The sequence below is a fragment of the Felis catus genome, chromosome B3 (genome assembly GCF_018350175.1).
Source record: "Felis catus isolate Fca126 chromosome B3, F.catus_Fca126_mat1.0, whole genome shotgun sequence".
Classification (NCBI taxonomy): domain Eukaryota; kingdom Metazoa; phylum Chordata; class Mammalia; order Carnivora; family Felidae; genus Felis; species Felis catus.
The window spans coordinates 104,000,452-104,017,981 of NC_058373.1; the positions used below are offsets into that span (position 1 = coordinate 104,000,452).

At 42.5% G+C, this 17,530-nt stretch overlaps 1 long non-coding RNA gene across 6 annotated transcripts in view; it reads left to right on the plus strand.

Annotated features, from left to right (window-relative positions):
- LOC111560878 overlaps positions 1–17,530 on the plus strand; it is a 214,076-nt gene that overhangs the window by 169,905 nt on the left and 26,641 nt on the right. For 2 of the 6 annotated variants that reach the window (XR_006599633.1, XR_002743101.2), the window contains one exon: positions 740–2,525. The exons of 1 other annotated variant lie outside the window; for it this stretch is intronic. This is a non-coding gene — a long non-coding RNA (uncharacterized LOC111560878). Of the gene's footprint in view, positions 1–739; positions 2,528–17,530 lie in introns of those variants that run through there. 3 more of the 6 variants (XR_002743100.2, XR_002743102.2, XR_002743105.2) reach the window with 2 other exon arrangements.

Here is a 17,530-nt window from a genome sequence, read left to right on the forward strand (position 1 = left end):
TTTAAATTTAAATAGAAATTCATTAAAAAGGCATAAATTAGGGGCGCCTGGGTGGCGCAGTCGGTTAAGCATCCGACTTCAGCCAGGTCACGATCTCGCGGTCCGTGAGTTTGAGCCCCGCGTCAGGCTCTGGGCTGATGGCTCGGAGCCTGGAGCCTGTTTCCAATTCTGTGTCTCCCTCTCTCTCTGCCCCACCCCCGTTCATGCTCTGTCTCTCTCTGTCCCAAAAATAAATAAACGTTGAAAAAAAAAATAAAATAAAAAGGCATTAAATTAAAAATTGAGTCCCTCGGTTGCACTAGCCACACATTTCAGTACTCAGCAGTCACCGCCTATATATTTTTTAAACCATTCTTAATTGTGGTAAAATTTGCATAACAAAATTTACTATTTTTAAATGTACAGTTCAATGTATAAGTGCGTTTGCATCGCTGTGCAACTATCGCTGTGCATCCATCTCCAGAACTTCAAAAAATTTTCTCTATTTTTTATGTGATCCATTTTTATTGTGGCAAAACAAATATATGAACATATTAAGAGCCTGTTGAATTTAGCACTGTTGTCTGTTCCCAAATTTCTCTGAAAATATTGGCTTGCTACTTGCTCATATCCTCATATGGATTGCAAACATAGAGGTAGCAAAAACCTCCGGGTTGAGAAACCTTAAAGGAGAAAATTCTGAATTGTGAAACTTTATACGTTAACTGTCTTTTTTTTCCCCCTGGAAATGGAGAAACAGGAGGAACCCCATTCTTCAACCATAACAATGAATCACACCTCATTCCACTCGTAGTTCCCCAAGGCTCTGATCCTCTGGAACATAATCTGAGACACACAGCTCTATTGAGCACAGACATTGATTCACCAGCAAACATTTGTGTGAAGCCTCCTGGAGCCAGGCGCTGTGCTGGTGATGGGAAGGCTGGTAAGGAAGACAGGCAAGGCTCTTGTTTTTCATGGCGCTTCCTTTCTGGTGTGGGGAGACAGACAATCAACCAGTTAGCAAGTCCGCAGACAGACCCAAGGTATCATATGGTCGTGAATACTGCAAAGAATATAAAACAGGGTGATGTGTTGGAAAACTTCACTGACCGGACGTTAAATGTCCTATTCAGAAGCCGATTCCGAATTAGCTATAAATCATCTAAAAACAATGAAATATGACATTCACCAAAAAGAAGTTCACCTTCTACTACCTTTGCTTTTCCTGCCTCTGACTGTCATATTGGTTGGTTCTACTCCATTATTTACTTTTAATAAGCTTGGGAGCTTGGGGGATATAAATCTGGTAATCGCTCAGGTAATTCACACCTTATCTTTATGTTCAAAAAAGAAGATACCTATAACTTTTGCAAAAGAAATTCATCTAGATTGGTGCTTGTTGCAAATTGAACCCCGGGTTTTCAACGAATAAAGAACAAATCTGAAAAAACAGAGAAGAAAAACTATGGATATGTCGGACAGCTTTGCATAACGCCTGTCATTGTCTTCTCGAGCCCAGTCAAGATCGGGAGCCATGTGAGTTAATATTTCCACCAACTTCTCCTCTGTCGTATGTTTGCCAAGTATCGCCTCTACTCGGGATACAACACTGATTTGCAGAGCGTGCAGTTGTGTGAACCCAGGAGGAAGGCAGTGTGATTCACACAACTCCCCTTCTCTCGACAGGAAATACAGCAAAGCATGTCCTGTGTTCCCATAAAGTTCACCGTCCTCTACGTTCTATACCTAAATCGATGACTGCCTAGGAGAAAAGTCAACGTATGACAAGAGATATTTTCTTTTCACTGAGTAAAAGTTCCAATGAGTGAAGTGAGTAATGTTGTTATAATCGTCCACATAAAAGGAGATAAAGCAGTTGGAGAGAGAGAAATGCAAACTGTTCCAAGGTCTGATCTTGACAGTAAAGACTTAATCTTTTTCAAGCCTTCTTGATTTTCCTGCCTCTTGTCTACACACTCCTGCCAATGTTTCATCTTTAAGATCTATTCACAGCCTTCAAAACAGCCTGGGGCAAATAGCAAGGACGGCCAGAGAATGTGGTTTTCAGTTACCCTACTATTTGGGTGACTCCTTAGCTGGGATAATGCGATTTTGAACGGATTTTAAATGGTAATGGTGATAGGGGATGGTCAATATTTATTTATAAGCTTTCTTAGTTGGGATGCTATTTCAATTTTTACATATCTCTTAAATTTTAGAGAAATACATTTCCCGACTGAGTTTTTTAGGTTTAGAAAATTGACCATTATACAAACATCCTTCACTGAAATTCATTGCCAGCATTTATAACAACAATACTAATGACGAAACTGATATTAACTGTGCTGAGAGCTTACCATATATTACCTCATCTAATTCTCATGACAAGCGATGGAGGAAACTAAGGGTAAGGGAAGTAGAGTAGCCAGCGACTCTTTTTTTTAAATTATTTTTTATGTTTATTTATTTTTGAGAGAGAGAGAGACAGAGTGTGAGCAGGCAAGGGGCAGAGAGAGAGGGAGACACAGAATCTGAAGCAGGCTCCAGGCTCCGAGCTGTCAGCACAGAGCCCGATGCAGGGCTCGAACTCACGAACCACGAGATCATGACCTGAGCTGAAGTCGGAAGCTCAACTGACTGAGCCACCCAGGCACCCCAAGTAACCAGCGACTCTTGTTATATGTCCTGTGTTGGCAATGAGGTCAGGTTTCAGGGGGTGCATTGGAGAACGTTTAATTTATCATAATCTTGATCAGAACTACTTCCTCTAAGCCACCCAGAATAAACATTTTATCTGAGTAAGGGCAGTGTGGTTGCTAAGGAAAGGCAGATCGCAATCCTGAAGGCTGTCCCAGGAAGATGTTCTGGAGCTGTCACTCTATATCCACGTGACTGTTACCATCAAATTCCCGTTTCTTCAATGCTCATTTTGTTTGGACACTAGATTCAGACACTTGCCCAGTGAAGGGGACGCAGAAGACATGGGGGGCATCCAAAGCAGCATGGCAGCATGGAATGGTAGGACACGACCAACCCTCGTGGACAGATACACCTATCTTCTAGGCTCGGGTCTTACAAATTATTTCTTTGACCTTAGACAAATTACCTAGTTTCTTTGGGCCTAAGTTTATTGGATCTAAAACAAAAGGTTTGATGTAGTGATTGCTTAAGATCCTTGTAGCTGTAAATTATGATGACTCCATAGGTCTTATCTTCCCAGAATTTACAATCCAGTGTGACAATCAAATAAACTGAAGTATTTGGAAATGTTTCTAAACTTTATCTTGTAATTGCTTTGGTGTGTTTTTTTCCCCTTAGTCTTGAACCTAAGGGCCGTGGGCATGTTCTTTGTACCTCCTCCAAGATTTCACACTTATTAGGGGCCCCATAAACGTCTGTTACATAAGTGACAATGAGTGAATACCTGAATAAACACATAAATTTAACTTCCCAAAGAAGCAGTATATATGTAATGACACCAGCTTCTTCTAAATTCACATTCGGGTCTCGTTTTTATATCATTTATCCCTGGGAGCAGATCCAGGTTTTGATGAACCCAAAGTTAATACAATTCAAGGGCTCCTCTTTAAGAAAAATTAAAAATTTCAAATATACAATTAAGTACAGCGCCCTTGCAGGAGCCTGTGTAAACGAGGAGCACCAAGGTGTATACCCTACTGGCTTCCAACCCACTTCTGGCCACTCCAGGCATATCTGCCTTCTCTCTTCCTGAAAAGTTTACTCCTACCTCTGTGCCTTAGAAAGTGCTCCTCCATTCTCTACCACAGTTCCCTGATTAGTTTTTAAATCATGGTAAAATACACATACTGATCATCTTACCCATTCATAAGTGTGCAGTTTAAATACATTCACAATGTTCTGCAATCGTCACCACTGTCTATACCCAAAACCTTTTTTTTTTAAGTCATCCCTAACGTAAACTCTGTACACATGAATCAATAACTCTCTTCTCCTTCTTCCCCCTAGCTGCTGGTAACTTCTGTTCTACTTTCTGTCTCTAAGAATCTGTCTGTTCTAGGTACCTCATATGAGTAGAACCAGAGAACACTTGCCCTTCTGTATCTGGCTTATTTCAATAAGCCCAATGTTTCCAAGGTGCGTTCGTGTCGTAGTATATATCAAAAGTCTATTCCTTTTTATGACTGGCCAATATTCTATTACATGCATACACCACATTTTGTTTATCCCTTCATCTGACTTGGGTTGTTTCCACCTTTTGGATATTGTACATAAATGTTGCTGGGAACACTGTATGTAAAGTATCTGTTTGAGTTTCTACTTTCAGTTCTTTTCAGTACATCCCTAGATGTGGAATTGCCCGGTCATTTGGTAGTTCTGTGTTTTATCTTTGGAAACTACTAAACTGTTTTCCATAGCGGCTGCACCATTACACACACACACACACACACACACACACACATTTACTGTTCATTTATCCTTGAGAGAGACAGAGACAGAGCACAAAAAGGGGAGGGGCAAAGAGAGACAGAGACAGAATCGAAAGCAGGCTCCAGGCTCTGAGCTATCAGCACAGAGCCCAGTGCAGGGCTTGAACTCTTGAGCCATGAGATCATGACTGAGCCTAAGTCGGATGTTTAACTGAATGAGTCACCAAGGCACCCGAGCACCATTTTTTATTTTTACCAGCAAGGTCTGAGGGTTCCAATTTCTCCATATCCTTGCCGACACTGTTATTTTCCATTTTTTGAAATTATAGCCATCCTAATGGGTGTGAAGAGGTATGTCACTGTGATTCACCTGATTATTATTTGCATAGCCTTTTACATGATATGAAATGGTCCCATTTATTTGTTACATTGCTTGTGCTGAGATCAATGCTTCAACAATAGCACATGAATTAGATAACAAGTGCACAGTCGTTTGTATTCGGCATCAGAAAAATCCTGGTAGCCTTGAGCCAGCAGAGCACCGTTATCTTAGGTCCTCAAACAGCGAAGACCAAACACAATTGAAATGAAAAGATGTGTCATAAGAATTGGAATTCAAGGTGAGTCGATTAATAATTTTCATAAAGCTTGCATGGATAACTGCATCCTGCTACCTTTTCAAGCTGCCCGGCGCTAATGTTGCTTTGGACCAAGTGTAAACGGAACAAAAATATTGCACTGGGGTATGGGAAGGAGCTATGTCACGGAAACCCAGGTCCTAAATGGCTGACTGCTGTGTCAAGTTGGGTTGATAAGAAAGTCACAGCGCTGCCTGCCTTTCCATTTATAACTGTGGGGAGAACAAAATTTCATTTCTTAAACTGAAGGCTGAAAATTACTGAATCCTTCAGAACAATATGTGATCTTAACTCAACACATGGCTTCTGTGCGTTCTTTAAACACACAATTTCACAACTGAAAGCTTTCAACAATTCCATTCCCTATTGCTAAGAGCCAGTCCCCGGACAGGGAGATCCCAGAAACGGCCCGAGGAGCCAGAGCAAACAGGAACTGTGTATAGTGTTGCACCGCGGCGAATTGCAAAGCACACTGCCGTGCAGTATCATACCTGCCCCACTGGGCACCACCCAGTTTCACACGATCTGTTTGCTAATGCTGCAAACGCGAACCAAATCACGACCATTGTGTAGTCCCCAATTGTTCCCGGTGGCTCTCTGAGTCACTAAACCAAGTTGCATAATGTTAATATTTTGAAATCACGAAGTGTATGTCTCTGAAGGGCTCGCAGAGTGTTTTATTAAGTGGTCAGTATAACTGCTGTCAGGGAAGGAATCAGAGGGCTCCTGAGTATGGAAGGAGGACAGGAGACCCGCCTGAAAACAGCTGTCCTAGCCAGAAGCAGATTTGCCCTGACACCCATTGAAGATGGAGCTTTCCAGCAGCCAACCTGTGTGGGTGCCTCCCAAGGGCAGAGGGAGGAGGGGACAGAGTACACAATGACTCATGAAACAATTATGTAACTTTTTTGGGGCATATATACCATTATATGTTTTTTTATTCATTGGGAACAAAAAAAAAATCTGTGACTTTTTGATTGACATATTATTTGTTTCTACCCAATCAATTAACATAGATTTGTTCAGGGGGCCCCTGGCTGGTTCAGTCAGCAGCATGCGACCCTTGACCTCATGGTTCTGAGTTCAAGCCCCACGTTGGCCGTGCAGCCTACTTTAAAAAAAAAAAAAGAGGGGTGTCTGGTTGGTTCAGTCTGTTAAGCATCCCGCTCTCGATTTCAGCTCAGGTCATGATCTCACGGTTCATGGGATCGAGCCCTGCATCAGGCTCTACGCTGACAGTGCAGAGCCTGCTTGGGATTTGCTCCCCCTCTCTCTCTGCCCCTCCCCTACTCATGCATGCTCACAGGGCAATTGCAAGCTCGCTCACTCTCTCTCTCTCAAAATAAATAAATAAACAATAAAAAGAAAAAGGAAAAAATTGATTTGTCCAGGGGTAGCTGGCTGTCTCAGTTGGAAGAGCATGAGGCTTTTAATCTTGACATTGTGAGTTTGAGCCCCACGTCGGGTGTAAAGATTACTGCTAAAAATGTAAAAAAAAATAAACTTAAAAAAATAGATGCATTTAACTATCTTGGAATGTATCGAAAATCCCTTTGCACAGTTAAAGTTGACTAATAATTGCTTTCAGAAATGAAACATTTCAAATGGCAATAACTCCCGTGCACACAAGATATGTTTCTTCTGGACCCTCCTGGAGTTTGAAACCCAGTCTGAGAAGAATCTCTGTGAGAAGGCCTAGCTAGTTCACATCAAGTTAGTTAATGTGAGTGCTGTCAGGTGAGGCTTCTAAGTGATTGCGTGGAAAGTTCTTGAAATAACCAACCTTACGGATGCTTTGAGAAATTCCTCATCATACCAAACCAGCTGAGACGTCGTCCCTTCCATACCCAGGATCTGTGCCCAACACCCATGCTGTATTTCCTGCGAGTGGCTCGCTTTTTTTTGAGACCTTCACCGTAAAACTTGACCCTCTGCTTTTAGAAGCCGCCGCTCATCTATGAGATGGGAACTTGGTGGGCATGTCCTATTTCTTTTCTTTCAGTTCCGAGAGAAGCATTAGCGGGGAAATTCAAAAGCAAGCAGAACACTGGCATAGCTAATTTAGGCTAATTAGGATGGTGGAGGAGAGTCATACTTCAGAGCTTCCCCTGCCCTCCCGCGTCTCCACCTGATTGCTTTGTCCAGCAGCAAACCCAGGAGGCACTTCCAATTACATCATATCCTCTTCAAACACCAAACCACTCAAGCTAATTTTATCCTATTAAACAGACTGAAGGATCCAGAAGAAAGGCTCTCTCCACCTCCCCAAAAGCTTCAATTACCAGGGTCCCTGATTATCATCGCTTCAATCCTATGTGCACTGCTAAATACTTTTTTTGCTTAGCGTTGCCTTCTTGATTCAGATGAAAAGCAAATATTATGAGCATGTCTTTACAGCTCTGGTAAGTGACACGAAGAGTAAAACTAAAAAGAAACTCCCTGGTTATTAGCATGGTTAATCAAAGTCAAGTTTGAAGTTGCCAAAGACATTGGAATCACAGAGATCTCGGCACCTCTCGGAATGTTAGCATTTAGAAAAAGCCCCGAAGATTTCTTTTCTTTCTTTTTTTCCCCTTTTCCCCTTCCCTTCTCTTTCCCACTCCTACCCTCTTTCCTGTCTTCCTTTTAACATTTTTATTTTTGAAAGACAGAGTGCAAGTGGAGGAGGGGCAGAGAGAGAGGGAGACGCAGAATCCAAAGCAGGCTCCAGGCTCTGAGCGGTCAGCACAGAGCCCCACGTGGGGCTTGAACTCACAAACCGCGAGATCGTGACCTGAGCCGAAGTCGGAAGCTCAACCGACTGAGCCACCCAGGCACCCTGGGTCTTCCTTTTTTCTTTTCTCTCCTTAAAGGACTATTCAAAAAGTTAGTAGCAAAAAGGAAATTTGTGATTTGTGAATGGAAATAAACAGCTTGGCCATGGCAGAAAATGTGAGGAGGTTTAGAGAGATGAATAACATAGTCATTCCTCATTCGGTCTACTTTTTTTCTAGCCAACAAATGTGGAGAGTGTAGTTTTCATGACATATGTACACAGACAGTAAAAGTTAACAGAGTACGAACTTTCAATTTCCAAACTCCAAATCAACTTTCCATTCAATTTTGACTCATTTGGGAAGCCTTAATCTGAAATATTTTAATATATATGTATATATTAAACATATAGATGTTATATATAGATTATATATTATAACATATATTACAATATATAGATATATATTATATATATTATACATATATATTTTTCCTGATGACAGCACGAATAGAACGATGTCTAATTCTGAATGTAAAATTCTTTCTAAACCGTTCGTTTAAGACTTGGAAGCAAAATGGAACACTTAATTGTTCTTGATTCGTTTTTGAAGATTTACAAAAGCCGCCTTAAATGTTCCATGCTTAAGAAGACATGTCAAGTTACACAGATAAAATTTACAAGAAGGGGGTTATGATGTCTGAAAGACTTAAAAAAGAAAAAAACCTGTTTCTGAGGTTTAATACATTTACTGTGCAAGCTCTCTTCCTCTTTTCAAGGACGAGAAATAGGTTTGACAAACCTTAAAAGGCAAAGGTGTCACAAAGAAAGGTTTTCTTGCCTTCAGTGTTACCCAGTTGCATGGAGCCTTTCACAATGAAAAGAACAGTGATTTTGCATTTCGCCCAAAAATGTATTATAACTTAAAAAAAAAACACAAAAAAAACACATCTTTCCAAGACTTTTGGTGGTCCTCAAAGTATTTGCCAGTTTTGTTTTTAGAAAATCTCATTAATATTCTGTGTAGTCAGTCCAAACGATTGAAATTAAATGTTTGCTTTTGTAACAATCTCTCTCCTTTAACAGAAAATCTGCCCAGTGGCTCTCACCAAGTGCCACTGTTTCACAGGTATCAAGAAGCCATTGTCTTGGGACAATCACCCTCCCCCACAAAAAAGCAGCAGCCACTCACCAGCAATCCACCCAAACTCTGTTTGGGCCAATTTTCTTAATGTTTCAGCAAGGCTTAATCTGTTGGCATAAGTGTTTAGACCCATTAACAGCTAAAGTCACAGAGTCCACAACTCACTGTGCTGACAGTAAACAAGGAATTTGAGGAATGGCTTTTAAACAATGACTAAGCCCCGAGCCATTTTGTCTTCAGATGCTGTGAAACTGGTCCACGCCAGAGTTGCCTCCTTGCTGCAGCCCCACTTTTATTTAAAATGCATCTCCCTCCCACTGTCTTGCATGTGCTGATTAGATTTTATTTTCCTAACTTCACTCTCCTCTGGTTGGCCCCTGAGGACCCCCATGATCATGAAGATAAGACACTATTATTTTTTAAGAACAGTCTTTGGTAAAAAGGAGAAAATGGGTGAGTTTGCCCACACTGGATTTCTTTCCAGAGAACACCATTCGGTCTCCTGTGGGACACGTTCTTTGGGTGGGAGCAGGGGGTTCTTGACCCTTTGTTCTAGTCTTCTGGAGAGCAGAGAACAGGGAGGACAGAACACAATAAATGTGCATGAATAGACCTCCTCGCTGACAGAAATGATCCCACTAGGGGTGTCTGAGTATAATACTCACCAGAAGTGGTTCATTCTTCTCTTTAAATATCTAACTTTGGGGCACCTGGCTGGCTTAGTTGGTGGAGCATGCCAATCTTGGTCTCAGGGTCTTGAGTTTGAGCCCCACGTTGGGTGTGGAGATTACTTAAAAATAAAATCTTAAATAAGTACATAAATATCTAACTTCATATTGAAGGTTCTTTTCGGTGTTTTCATCAGTAGAGCTGTCCTATTACCTCCTAGCTCGTATTCCATATTCATCACATAACGCCATAAGCAATAGTCAACAGCTTTGTATCTGTGACTTCTTTTTCCCACTCCCCATCCTTTCGCTCTCTTCCCATTAGACCCATTGCCCACCCAGAACTTACAAACAATAACAAAAGAGAGTATTCTTTGCCTCCGGATCTTCATATGATTCCAGGATTAAAGGAGATTCCCCAAGGGATCCAGGCTCCACTTTGGGGGCTTTTTTTTTGCCTAGTGATCTTTTTAATGTGAGCTCGCATCTCCTACTTGGCCAATGAAAAACACCAGTTCTTTTCCTGAACCTACAACACGTGATAGTCAAAATCTCTCATGCGTGCTGTCCAGGATTGCGGAATACAAAGGGGTTACACTAGGAGTGTGGTATTCTGGCAGGCTGAGGTTGGATTTGTAAACAAAGGAGGTGAGGAGAAAGCCTGTAAATGGAGAAGTTGACATAGCTGGTAGGGAATTTTGAAACTCCTTTCTCAATCTTTTGTCAAATTAAAAAGCATACAAAGTAAGAGGAAGAAAGAGAGCAAGGAAAGTGAGGGAGTGATGTATTTCTTTCACCTTCCAACACCGTTTAGCAAATGCCCACTCTATGTCAGACATTGTATTCTATAGGTACTAAGGGCTGGGGATACGGTATGGCAAGATGTATTTACCTACCTACAGTCTGGGAGGGGAAGCAGACCAGAAAAATCAGTTGTTACTAGCTAGAGTGTTAAGGTGCGTTGGGAACCCAACCCTACAGGAGAGGCACCTAGGTTATCCGACAGTGGGGTGTGCTGGGAGTTAGGAATGAAGGCTGCTCAAAGAGAGGGTGTTTTAGATGGGCACTGAAAGGCAAAAAGCAACCACTAGGCAAATGGGGGTGGGGGGTTGCAAGGATGCATTGTACGATGAGGAGAGGAGAGCCCCAGGATAACAAAAAAACTCTGATGCCAAAGCCCAAAGATACAGTGTGTTCGGATACCGTATGCTTCTTGGTATGGCTGGAGATTAGCGGGGCCAAGAGCGAGCAGAGTCGTAACTCAAATTAGAGAAGCCTAGAAGTCTATGAAATGTGGCTATAATTTATTCCCCTATTTCAATTTTCGGGAAATACTTAATATTCTAAGGTCTGGGGGTGGCTGGGTGGCTCGGTCGGTTGAACCTCTGACTTCGGCTCAGGTCATGATCTCATGGTTTGTAGGTTGGAGCCCCATGCCAAGCTCTGGGCTGAACTCTTGCTCAGAGCCTGGAGCCTGCTCTAGGTTCTGTGTCTCCTTCTCTCTCTGCCTCTGCCCCGCTCGCGCTCTGTCTCACTCAGTCTCTCAAAAACAAATAAATGTAAAAAAAAAAAAATTTTTTTTGTAAGTATCTGAGGTCTGTGGTCTTACCCAGATAACGCTACTGCCGTGTCTAAAAGTCTTATAGATGTCAACCATGAGTCTTACAGCTAGGACCTTCAGTTACCTTCATAGTTACAGTTATCTGCAGTCTGTGCAGAGTCCCCCAACTCCAAAACTAGGCTGCTCCTTCTCAGAAACCACCTACTACACACACTGTTGTTGTTGCAGGGTTCTGTCTCAGCAGTGTTTGGACTTTACCCACTTTCTCTGGGCAATTTCAACCACATCCATGGCTTCTACCAACACTATAAAGTAGTAACTTCCAAATCAGCGCCTCAATCCAGGTCTTCTTCTGAGATCCCAATCCTTATTCCACTTGCTCACCTCAAATGCAACATGGTCAAGATTGGACTCTTCCCCGTGCCAAACTGTTCCTCGTCTTCCTATTGCTATATTGTGGTGCCACCACCATCCGTGTAAAGCTGGACACCTGGGGATAATCTTAGAATTTCCTCTTTCCCTTCCTCACTCATGCATCTGAATCCAAAGTGTTGGCCATTCTATCTCTGAATAGCTCTCCCATCTTTCTCCTTCTCTCCATCTTGATTTACCACGACACTAGAGCAACTAAGTTCAATTCAGTTCCTCAGCTGTTTATTGAACGGCTACTGTCTGTTGTTTATCGAGTTGATAGCCCTGTGAGGAAATAGACTAGTTGGTGGGTTATCATAATTGCAGCTCTCCCTCCCTCCATCTTCTCCCACATCTTCTATCGCATTACTGTCTGCTCAGGAATTTTCAATGGCTCTCCTTGCGTAAAATCCCAATGTCCTAACATATAAGGAGCTTTAAGATTGGCTCCTGACATTCTGTTGAATATCACCTTTCCACACACTCTCTACAAGAGCCAATCTGAAGAGAGTGCTATGTATGTATGGATATGTGGATATATTTCATGAGCATACTATATTCTGGCAAAACTCCATGATATGTTGTTTCTCTGACAGGAATACCCTAATAGGTTCAAAACACTTTTCTTCAACCTTCGAGTCTCAGCACTTACGTTATTCCCTGTTTTTGATTCCCCTCAACCCTTACCCCAATGATTCTACTCACAAGATACAACCTTTCGTGTTCCCTTTATACCTTGTAAAAACCTCCTTCAAGTAATTTTTTTTTTCAACGTTTATTTATTTTTGGGACAGAGAGAGACAGAGCATGAACGGGGGAGGGGCAGAGAGAGAGGGAGACACAGAATCGGAAACAGGCTCCAGGCTCTGAGCCCCTGACGCGGGGCTCAAACTCACGGACCACGAGATCGTGACCTGGCTGAAGTCAGACGCTTAACCGACTGCGCCACCCAGGCGCCCCGTCCTTCAAGTAATTTTATTGATTGATTGATTGATTGATTGAAAGAGAGCAAGAGTGGTGGAGAGGGAGGGGGGGAGGGGGGGAGACACACACAGAGACAGAGAGAGAGAGAGAGAGAGAGAGAGAGAGAGAGAGAGAGAGAGGGACCCCAGGCAGTCTACACACTCAGCATGGAGCCCAATACGGGTCTTGATTCCACCACCCTAGGGTCATGACCTGAGCCAAAATCAAGAGTTGGACACTCAACCAATGGAGCCACTCAGGTGTCCTCTAAGCAATTTCTGTGATGTGTTGTAAATCATTTCTTACAGGTCACAGCCCTCCCCTCACTGAACATTAACTCTGTGAAGGTGGGGTCTATGTGTGTGTCTGTTCATCTCCATACAGAGGCTGGAACACAATGGGTGCCCAATGCATCATTCAGGCTTTTCTGCAATGAGATCTTACTATGTACCTCGGGGCTTAATGAGTACCTTTTGTTCCTAGACAGAGATCTTGTGAGTGACCCAAGTGACCCAGTCCCTAGCTGCTGCTCAGTTGCAGGGAGTGTGGGGCCTAAGCGCCATGGATTCCCTGGGCACACATGCCTCATTTCCCTTTCAGGGACATCAGAGAGGGAGGAATAGTGGAGCACCACTCAGAGGGCAGTGCCTGTCATTGTCTCCCTCAGCCAATGCTCCAAGGGGCATGGTCCATTTCTGCAAAGTCCTTCATTGGGTGTCCTCCTGCTCCTCCTCCCAGCCCAGCCAAGTACTACCACTCGGTTCCTCACCTCTGTGAGGATTTCTCACCTCTGTGGTTTTGCTCATATCCCTTTGCTTGGACTGCCTGGCTTTCGATTCTACTTGTGAATTCATATCCAATCATTCTTTAAGACTTAAACCCAAATGCCATTTTGTTTGCAAAGTTTTCTCTACACTTCAAATTGGAATTGGCCCCTCCCCCTAAGAGCCTTCTGTTTCTACTTAGCATTAATTATGTCTGCTTGTTATTATTTGCATCCTTTCTATCAGCTGGTGAGACTAAATCATAGTTGTTTTCACCCTCAGAGTCTAGTACAATTTCTTACATGAAGTAGGTACTCAACCAATTCAGGCTTAGACATTCATTCCTCCAGAGAGCCCCCCGCCCTTAATCTGTGTCATGTCCCCTTTATATGTTCACCTTTAGCATCCTGTGTCACTCACTGCCATGTCTGCTTTGGATGGCAGGGATTGCCCTCTTGTCCACAGTTGATATTCCCAGTATCAAGCATAGGACTGACCTCAAGAAACACTTGTTGAAAAAATGAATAACAAAGCCAATATGGGGTATTGAATATGGAGAACTCAAGAAGAATGAATTATCCTGGGGCTTGAGGAATGGCTGCCTTTTAATATATCTGATTGGCTTTATGCCTTTATTTCACTCTCTGAGGTATGTTGCCAAATGTCGATTCTGCCTTCAAAGCGAAGGAATGTCCCATAGCTGGCCAGTGCTATCAAGGAGTCCTGGCTGACTGAAGAGTGATACTGGATGTGGGATGGTGGGAACAAGTTGGTGAGGAATTGGTGGAGATGAAGCCATGGTTATCCTCAAATCCCCAGCATCATCTTCCTTTACCGATTGGTACAGAGCATTCTCTTCGCTCCTGATACTCCGTGTATGCCCGTTCTTCATCTCTTACAGTTTAGGGTGATGGGTTGTGATGGGTTGTGGTGAACTGAGGGAGGTCCTCATACTGTAGTCCTAGAATAGATTTCCCTGTCTATAGAGCAAGTCCTACTCTTTGCAGACTCAACCATAGCTACCTTTTAGCCAAGAAGCTTTGGGAAGAGTGGAAGATTTATCTGGGCTGGGGGGCAAGGCCCATGCTCAGCTGGAAAGAGAGTCACTTCAGGATGAGGAATTTTTTTTTTCTTTTCAGTTTTATATGTTTATACATTTTTTTTTTAACATTTATTCATTTTTAAGAGACAGAGCATGAGTGGGGGAGGGCAGAGAGAGAGGGAGACACAGAATCTGAAGCAGGCTCCAGGTTCTGAGCTGTCAGCACAGAGTCTGATGTGGGGCTTGAACCCATCAACCGTGAGATCATGACCTGAGCCGAAGTCGGGTGCTTAACCAAGTGAGCCACCCAGGCGTCCCCTTTTCTTTTCAATTTTATTTTATTTATTTATTTATTTATTTATTTATTTTTCCAACATTTTTTATTTATTTTGGGGACAGAGAGAGACAGAGCATGAACGGGGAAGGGGCAGAGAGAGAGGGAGACACAGAATCGGAAACAGGCTCCAGGCTCCGAGCCATCAGCCCAGAGCCTGACGCGGGGCTCGAACTCACAGACCGTGAGATCGTGACCTGGCTGAAGTCGGACGCTTAACCGACTGCGCCACCCAGGCGCCCCTCTTTTCAATTTTAAAGATTATTTAAATTTTGTAGTCCGTCTACTCTGTTCCTCAATCTTCAAAGAGTGAGATTCCTTTTCCTAGCTCAGCAGTAAGCCTCCAAACTTCACATGCACAATTTCCACCCCAAATGGGGGAAAAAAATAGGCCATATTCAAAACCGAAAAGGAAAATTCATCATAAAACCTTCCCAAGAGCTGTATTATTAAAGTTACCATCATTCAGTTGGATATTATCAAGGCAAAAAAATTAAGGTAGAGATTGTGAACACCGCTGCTCACTTTTCCTCCTCTGCTTGTAAATGAATGTTTTTCAGCCTTCCCCATCCATCTTCATTAACATTGTGAGCAATTTGTATTGGCCCGCAGTGCGACATCTTTACATTGTGCGAGTGTATGTGATGTTCTGGAAATGGGCAATTTAATATGAAAAGCGCACCATATCTCAGATTTTTTTTTTTAATTTTCTAAACAGTAATTTCTGCTAGGAATTATTCCATGATTTGTGCATAATTTCATGCAGATGGTTATTTAAATATAAATAGAGAAATGTGTCGTTAAATACTGTGCCTGCCTCTACTTAGGTTGGCATTCCCACATTTTAAAATAGTGCCATAAATAAAAGATAAAAAACATCCCTAAGCCACACACTAGTCAGAAGATAATTGTGCCTGTTTGTTCATTGTCATTTGAGTGCCCTCCAATTAACTTTCTTAATATTTTCCAGTTTCTTTAAAAAGAAACTTAAATGGGTCTTTTTGTGAAATGTGTTTACAATGTAATGAAAAACCCCTTTGTTTACCTAATTAAGACTACATTCTCCCTGTAGTAAAAACAGCACTTCAGTCTTTGGTGACCATCCCACTTTCCTGCCCTCCCAAATGCTGACTTGGGTCTGTAAACTAACATGAGAACGCTTGGTGTTGGAAGCCATATACATGCACAGATGACGGCCTGATCCAGCCATTTAAAAATTCACGTGTATCTTCCGCAAAAAAAAAATGCCACCCAGTTGTTTGCCTTGAAAAGCTTTGTAATAATTAAAGTAGACAACATGAAGGAAAATGTGCAATTAACTTTCTTTATTTGAACAAAGTCTAATTCAGTGGCAGCAGGTTTAGAACTACAGGTTTTATGAACGCCAGTCCAAAACATCGTTGAAGTAAATATCCTGCAACACTCCTTAACCAAAAACTACGATCTTGAACTTACAAAATGGCGAAAGAAAACCCAGGAGTCTTCTCCAGTGCTCTCCCTTCTGTGTTGTTATTCTGTGGACCTTTACTTAACTGTTCTAGCGGAGAGGCTGTGGAGATTTTTCCAGACCAAATTTTACTTCAGCGAGTGTGAGTTGGAACCTCGTTTAGGACAAAGGTGATATTTTCCGTCCCTAAAAGATGTCTGGAAGCAAGAACCAGCATAAGAAAAGAAGGTGAAGACGTGTGAGCGCGCGTGCGTGTGAAAAGATTTATTGGACCTCTTGATACCAATTCTTGTGTGGCATTGACTCTCTGATCTACATCCAGGGCCTGGAACACTCCTCCCTTTTGCATTTCCAAGCTTCTTAATGGCAACATGGCATCTGAACTTGGAGATCCGGCGTCCACAAAAAAGCAAGTATGCTGATACTCAACAACTTATTTTCTGTCCTTGTCCCTCCTCCCAGTTTCACCAATACCTCGAGACCGAATTTGAAGCGTTCTTTTCCTTCATTGTTCACGTCCACTCTGTTACCAGTTCAAACCTATAAACGCTTCCTTTAGCAACTTCAGGACATTTCAGCAGTTCCTGTGCCTACTGGTGGGAGCAGGCAGCGTCTTCACACATGTCTTTTTGCCTGCTTTCCTTTCTCCCAAGGAATCCTGAAGTAGCTGACCGATTTTGAATATTGGAAAAGGCCTAGCTTGAGACTTAAGAAAACAAGAAAACTAGGAATTCTCGTCCCAGTTTTGCCTCTGACAGCGAAAGTCATTTCATCTGTCTGCACCTCAGTTCCCTCATTTGTAAAATAAAACGGTTAGACTGAATGAACTATTAATTCCTTCCCAGCTCTCTCCTCCTACGTAGAGGTCTGGATTAAAGCTCCCAGCAAGGGTGTTAGGGTCTTACGACAACTGCTGTCTATCGTGGGTCCTATTGACCCCATCTAAATCTTCCTCTGTTTCCCTGGGCGTATGCTTTCCACTGTAAGAACCCTGCAGGCTTAGATGTGACTTGATATTTTCAATCCTATCGAATGTGTGAGAGGCTAGTGTCACGTGGTTAAAAGGAACTCCGGCCGGATTACCTGGTTTTGAATCCAGCTACATCACTTACCAGCAGCATGACCTTGAGCATGTTACCTGACCTCCCTGAATCTCAGTTGCCTCATTGAATAAGGCATTTCATAAGGTTACCAGGACTAAATGTGATCATTGTTGTAAAGCTCTTAGAATAGTGCCTAGACCTTGGTTAGGACTCGAAAAATACCAGTCATTAAAATGAAATAACTCTTCAAGGGTGTCTGGCTGGCTCAGTCGGTAGAGCATGCAACTCTTGATCTCGGGGCTGTAGTTGGGCCCTACATTGGGCATAGAGTTTTCCTTAAGAATTTTTAAAAAATTTTTTATTAAATAAAAT